Below are 7,493 nucleotides of genomic sequence, written 5' to 3'. Positions count from 1 at the left end.
TCATATTTTAACATGATATTATTAAATAAAATTTAATAAAATAATATATAAATTAATGACATTCTTGATATAATTATTATTAAAATATGAATTAATAAAATCATAATATATAATATTATAGAAATAATATATAACCTACTTTATTATTTTTAAATCGAATACATATTTAATGTGCTAAAATATCATTAGCGAAACAAATAATTTAAATATCTTCTAACCTAAAAAGCAAAAGATTCAAGTAATTAAATAGGTTGCCGTTATATTTTACATCCAAACATAATGTTCATATAATAACAAAAAGTTACATAATGTCATTAGCTTATATGCCATAATCTATATGTTAAATTTTACAACATCACAAAATTACATCAGTCTGTAGCATTCTATCATGTCATTATACCATCCAAATATTACATATATAAAAAATTACCAAAATATTACCAGCACAACCATGATTTTTAATGGTCAAAAAGAAATCTTCTCACCCATTCCAATCGTACAGAAGAAGGTAAACTAAAGAAAATAAGCATTTCCGTTGGATGGTCTGGAATTTTGCTCAACGCACGATAGCGCTCATCCTCAATTAATCCTTCTACTTCACATAAGGTCGGATATAATTTTTGAGCACTTTCTTGAATCACCATTTCTGACTTTTGTTGAATTAGCACTTCGGAGACAATGCTCCTACTTATTTCAAGGCCAACAGTCCATTTATTAAAAATAATATTAATTAATAACAATGATATTAATTAGTGAGATTTAAATTGTATATTTAATAAAACTTATAAATGTAATGCCATTTATTAAAGATTTTCATTTAATAAAATATGATTAATATGTTTTTATATAAAATTTACATTTTATAGAAATAATATATCAACTAAATTTTATTTATTAAAAATAATAGTTTTAGCAATTATGTAGTAATATTTTTTTACATTTTCACTCTCAAATTTGACTCTTTCTCTACTTAATTGTAAAATTATTACAAATTTAAACATTTTATGGAAAATAATAAATATTATTTTAGTTTAATTGTAAAATTATAAAAATATTATTTTACAAGATAATAAATATTTTATAAATAATAAATATTATAAGTAATGTGGATTTGTAAACATGACATCTATGTATATGTACTAATGGAAAAGAAAATGATTAAAAATTGAAAAAATGCACCAGTTAACACAGAAAAAGATTAACAACCATGGTATCTATCCAACCAAAAATAAGAATAGTAGAATAGTGAACAACATAGGGTTTAAGTTATCTGAATACAAATAAGATACAAAACTAATACTTGTGATAAATAGAATAGCATATAAGGCAATTGACAGATTCTTTCTAGACACAAATGAAATATTACTCTAAGGATTCAGCCTAACCGCAATGAAAAAAGTTTTGTCTCCCAATTCTGAGAAAAATATCAACAAGAATACCTGAAATAAAATAAAATGCTTCAATTCGGTAGTTCAAGATGTGCAATCAAGAGTGCAAAACCAAAGGAGTGGCAAGGCCACAAACCCAGATGAAAAATATCAGTTCTCTAAACATTAAATTCTAGAGAACAATGGAGTTTATCAAGTTCTAATCAGAGTTTAACAAAGCTGAATTACTATGCATAGGACTTAATATAAATAATAAAAGCAACAAATATAAAAGTTGGAGTAATAATTTGTAAAGATATTGCCAAAAGTAAACTCCATAATCCATATCTGCAGTGTTCCTCAACTAAACATCAAATAGACACAAAAATGTATAGTAAAACTCATTTCAACATGGAAATTAGCTAAAAGTAATACAAATTATTCATCCATATAGTATTGTATGTCTGCATCAGTAACTCTAACCTGAAAATCCCATGGATTTAAACCCAAAAAAAACCTCCAAACTGAAAAGGCTGAGAACATGTATAGTAAAAACAACACTAAACCCAAAAAAAACCCATGAATTCTCATTAAAATGTTAAAAAAAAAAGAAAAGAAAAAAGAGAGAGAGCACAAAACCCATTTACCTGTGGAGGAGAAAGAAGCAAAAGGGTATGTCATTTAGTTTCATTACGAGCAAAATGAATAAACTTCTAGTAAGAAAATCTCATAGATTTAAACCCAAAAAAACCCTCCAAACTGAAAAGGCTAAGAACATATATAGTAAAAACAACACTAAACCCCAAAAAATAACCCATAAATTCTCATTAAAAGTTTCAAAACAAGAAAGAAAAAAAAAAGCACAGAACCCATTTACCTGTAGAGGAGAAGGAAGCAAAAGGGTATGTCGTTTAGTTTCAAAGAGCAAAATGAATGAAGTTCTGGTAAGACATTGCCAGAATATTTTGGTCCAAAAAGAAAACGAAATGTGAACACGGGTTTTATTGAATAGCCAATTCAGACCCCAAACCCTTGAATTGTTATTACAGATCCTACTGTAATAGAGATTGATTCCATTGAGCCCGTAATGGTCAATTACAACAAATCAAACAATTGTTTATGGTGGACCTATTGAGTAGAACTAGAATGCATGAGCTATTACATCTAATGCTTTTATTAGAATAAGCATTATAAACGTTACAAATATAGTACGCTTTTTGGAGCACATAGTAGAATTCCTCAATCTCTCTTCTTTCATACAAAATACTATTCGTCCAATTCATCCCCTCCTCAACAATCTCATAACATTATAATATAAATTCAATCACATGTGTATGCATGTGAAAACTACGTATTTAGAATATAGGTATGTGTTTAACATTTACGTACAAAGAATAATAAAACATTAGTTTTGAAACTAATAATAATAACAACAAATATGCATTAGTATGTACGAAAATAAAATAAAAATAATTTAATTTGTGAGTAAAAGAAAATTGAAATAGGTAAATACATCATATTAAGAATATTATGCACTCCAATTGTTTTCTATAGCATGTCAAAAAGTTATCAAGTTAGTGAAAAGAAAATTCAATATTAAAATTTTGTTTTTTCAAATTAAATATCGAGTTAACTTATGACACCAATGCAATCATGACATTATCTATTCTAGAAATTCTATCACACACGTATGCTTGTGGAAACCACATATTTAGAACACAAGTATGTGTTTAACAATTTACATACAAGGAATAATGAAACGTTAGTTTTAAAACTAATAATAATAACAAATATGCAATATGTATGAAATTAAAATAAAAAGTAGTTTAACTTGTGGGTAAAAGAAAATTGAAATAGGTAATACATCATATTAAAAATATTAAATGCACTCTAATTGTTTATCATAGTATTGACATTTTCTATAGTACATCAAAAGTTATCAAGTTGGTAAAAGAAAATTCAATATTAAAATTCTATTTAAAAAATTAAATATCGAGTTGACTTATGACACTAACGCAATCAATGACATTATCTATATATACAAATTTTGTGAGAGAAAACATTTTATGTTAAATTTTTTTTAAGTTTACTTAAGAATTATAATTGATGTAATGGTAAATAATTTGTTTACAAATCCATTAAACATGATTTCAATTCCTAGATATGTTAGTTTTAATTTTTATTATTATTTAAAAGCTATATAAAATTATGAAAAGATAAAAGACCTTCAAAATAATAATAATAGTCATTTAATAAAAGGGTTGGTACTTGGTTAACTAGTGACACTAACTCATCACGAGTTTTATTAATAATATAGATATAGTTGGTGAGAGAAACATTTTATGTTAAGAGTTAGTTATTTTAAGCTTACTTAAGAATTATTATTAGTGTAGTGATAAAATTTATTTATAAATCTATTAGACATGGGTTTAATCCTAGAAATGTTAACTTTAGTTTTTATATTTAAAATTATATAAAATATGAAAAAAAAGTAAAAAGGCCATCAAAGTAATAATAGTAGTCATTTAATAAAAATTATATTAATCATTTCTTAATTGAGTTGTTATCCGATTAATCTGTAATACTAACTCGCTTAAAAATTTATTAATAGTATAGATGATTAAACAACATGAGTTTTTTAAAAAAATATACGACATGAAAAGCATGGGTATAGCACAAATATGTCACTTTAAGAAAAACTAAGATTTTATTTAAAAATAAAAATCACCACCTATCATTTTTACTAGTGTGATCAGATCATTATAAAATCCTTCTTTAGAAATTTAAAATCCTTTTAGAAAACAATTTAATTCCTTCAAAATTTAGGATTGAGAGTTAGTTCGCATGATGTAAGTTTAAGCACCTTCGTGACGTTAAAATTGATATCTTGTTAAATGCTTGTTATCTTGATTTCAAAAATGAGTTCAATTCAATATTTAATTGTGATCCAATAAAGTAAAATATATATTTATTATATTATTTAGAGTAAATCATATTTTATTTAAAAATAAAATTTTAACACAGAAAATATCAAAATTTATTTTTAAAAATAAAGAAAATTGATTTACTTGATTTGAAAATAGTATTCTATTTTTAGTAAAGATTAATGAAATCTCATCCAATATAAGAATGAAGTCACAATCTATATTAAGTCAGAATATTACCTTATGTGCTTGAAAATGATTTATAATCAATTTGATAAACATTTATAACTATCTATTGAAGTTGTCCCTAATGGCTTGGGAGAGCTCAATTTAAGATCGTGAGATACTAATTTTTGACAACTAACTAAGGAATTAAATTTTAATAAGGGTTAATTACGGGAATAAATTTGTTTTCTTTTCTTTAGTCTTTTCTTTTATTTTGCTAAACCAAAATAATGAATTTTAGGTTTTACGGTTTTATTTTTCATTTTTTGAAATATTATAAATTTATATTTTATTAATACATTTTAATAAATTTTTATTCAAATTTTGTTATATTTGTATATTCATGTTGCATTCATGTTGTTTTTAGTATCATATTTGTATTAATTAGTATTATTTTCATGTGTTTCTAGAACTACTTATAGTCCCTCTCTAACCCATGAATAAGAGGATGATACGCTTCAGCGCACTTGAACTCACATTCTCCTATATTGGTAAAGATGTCTATCTCAATCAAATTAAGACTCAATCCACAAATTTTTAAATTTATTAAAAAAAATTATAAACAAATTTTTATACATTTGTTACAAATTGTGTTGTCTTATTGTTATTCTTGTTTTAATTATTTTTCATATGATATCTTAATTTCAAAATCTTATACAGTTCATCATAACTAATCATTTTAACTTTAAATTTATTTATTTGAAATGAAATAATATTGGACATTATACATTAATACAAAATATAATGGTTTAAACTTCACTATAATTTATCGAAACATAGTGAGGGCATTCTCTAGTGTTTATGCGTTATTTAACATCAAATCAAATCATATATGAAATCAAACGTAAAATAACAATGGTAAAGAAGTCAAAATGACACACAAAGGAAAATTAAAACATATATATATCTATATATATTAAAATTTGATAAAAGTAATTTAATCATATAATATTACACATTATATTAATATTAATATAATATTATACCTACATTAATAAATAAAATAAGTATGTACGTATGTACGTACGTACAATAAGCATGAAACATAGTCGGATAAACGTTTTAACATGCAGGATGTAATCTCATATAATTTCACATAATAATATAATCTATACTATTTATAAATTCTTTTATTGAATTGGTATTACTCATTAATCGGATTTCAATTCGTCCCAACTCGTTAGAGAAGTTACTTTAATATCCCTTCACATTTAAAACAAATTATATTTTTAGGATATTTTAATATTTTTATTAAAAACCAATAAAAACATGTGTATAATGAGATTTGAACCCATGCCAATTAAATTAATAAAATTTTAAATTTATCACTCAACCAAAATTTATTTTAACATTTTTATATAGTTTAATTTTATTATTCACACTTTATTAACTCATTCAATTGTATATCTATACTATTAATAAAATCATTGACGACATTGGTGTTACTAGCCATACGAGCACCAATTCAGTTAAGGAAATTATATATTGCATATGTGTTATTATTTTTTGTTCTAAATCTTACATTTCATCATTCATTGTATATTATTTATAAACACACCTATGCATTTTAAATACATAGTTTCCACATGCATATGCGTGCGGTAAGTTTTTTAGTACTATATAATTACTTTAACCCACATCATGCGTATGCAACAATCTTATTGATAATGTTGTCGATTGAGTTAGTGTCACAAGTTAACTCGAAACTAACTGAAAAAAAAAAGGCAATGCTATGATAAACAATTGGAGTGCATTTAATATTCATCATATAATGTATTTACCTATTTCAATTTCCTTTTACTCACAATTTAAACTATTTTTTTTATTTTAATCTCATACATGTTGTATGTGTTATTATTTTTAATTTCAAATATTACTTTTCATTATTTATTTGTATGTTATTTGTAAATGCACTCATTCGCCCTAAATACGTGGTTTCCACCTACATACACCATTGATAAAATAAATCAACTTAATATATAGATGGGCTATTTAAAAGAAGAGAAAGTAACCAAAGCCCAAAAATATTGGTCTGCTTAATGGGCCGCGCCAAGAATTGGGCCGTTCTCCAAAGATGGGCCAAACGGTTATTGGGCCTCCTTTTTACAGGGACTAAATAGCACTACTTCAAAATATTTAGGGACTTAAAATGAATATTCCCGGAAGCCAATATTTGGCTCAAATTCACGAGAGGTTGCAGAGTTTTTCATAAAGCGTGGGCCCACCACGATATTGCTTTTATTCTTTTTTCTTTCTTTCTATCTTTTCTGTTATTTTTTGTTCTTTTTATTTCCTTTCTCTTCTCCTCCTCTCAACGGAAAACCCTAGCCTCTCCTTTGTGCCGTCGGCGGCTCCGCCTCCTAAGCTCTAGAACCGCCGTTCGACCTTCCGGTGTCTTCTCCAACCGCGTTCACCGCCGTTTTCCTCTTCTCTTCTACTTTATTTTTTTGTTTTCAAAACCCCTGGCCGCAGCTTCACTGCCGCTGCTCTCCGACGTCGAATTGAGGCACCGCCGTCAGTGGCTTAGCCGCTGTACAACGCCGCCTCCGCCGTCCGTTCAGGCGCTATCCCTGCCGCTGGTGCCATCGGTTTTAAAAGCCATCCCTTTTCACCTTTTGTTCTTCTTCTTCTTGGCTTCTCTGTTTTGGTTCCGACTTCTCCTTTGCTTGGCAGGTGTCTCTGGTTTGGATAAATATATCAAAATGATTAGACGGCATGAAAAAAAAATAAAAAATATATATCAATATGAAAAGCATGGGTATAGCACAAACATGTCAGAGTCTTAATAAAAAGAAATGATAATTTAGACAAATATTTATATGATGTAAAAATAATACGCAACGAAAAAGAAAAAAAACAAATACACCTCCACGGTTTTAACCAAATATGAAAGAGCAGCAAAAGCGAATCAAAAAGGCCCCAACAAATAATAAAACAAAAACTGGAAAAAACCAGCAATAGCCGTCCACGTACCCAA

At 26.5% G+C, this 7,493-nt stretch overlaps 2 long non-coding RNA genes across 2 annotated transcripts; both read right to left on the bottom strand.

The window, feature by feature from the left end:
* Nucleotides 1-1,196: 1,196 nt before the first annotated feature.
* On the bottom strand, nucleotides 1,197-2,479 carry LOC128041931 (uncharacterized). Its single transcript, XR_008197073.1, has 2 exons — nucleotides 2,245-2,479; nucleotides 1,197-1,439 (listed from the first exon to the last, which is right to left on the bottom strand). It is a non-coding gene; the product is annotated as an uncharacterized LOC128041931 (long non-coding RNA).
* A 3,995-nt stretch (nucleotides 2,480-6,474) lies between these two features.
* Nucleotides 6,475-7,438, bottom strand: LOC105772515 (uncharacterized). Its single transcript, XR_008197074.1, has 2 exons — nucleotides 7,383-7,438; nucleotides 6,475-7,195 (listed from the first exon to the last, which is right to left on the bottom strand). It is a non-coding gene; the product is annotated as an uncharacterized LOC105772515 (long non-coding RNA).
* Nucleotides 7,439-7,493: the final 55 nt, after the last annotated feature.

This window comes from Gossypium raimondii, chromosome 6 (genome assembly GCF_025698545.1).
Source record: "Gossypium raimondii isolate GPD5lz chromosome 6, ASM2569854v1, whole genome shotgun sequence".
Lineage (NCBI taxonomy): Eukaryota > Viridiplantae > Streptophyta > Magnoliopsida > Malvales > Malvaceae > Gossypium > Gossypium raimondii.
Note: the sequence above shows the minus strand (reverse complement) of the source record. Positions and strands in the feature narration are given on the sequence as shown.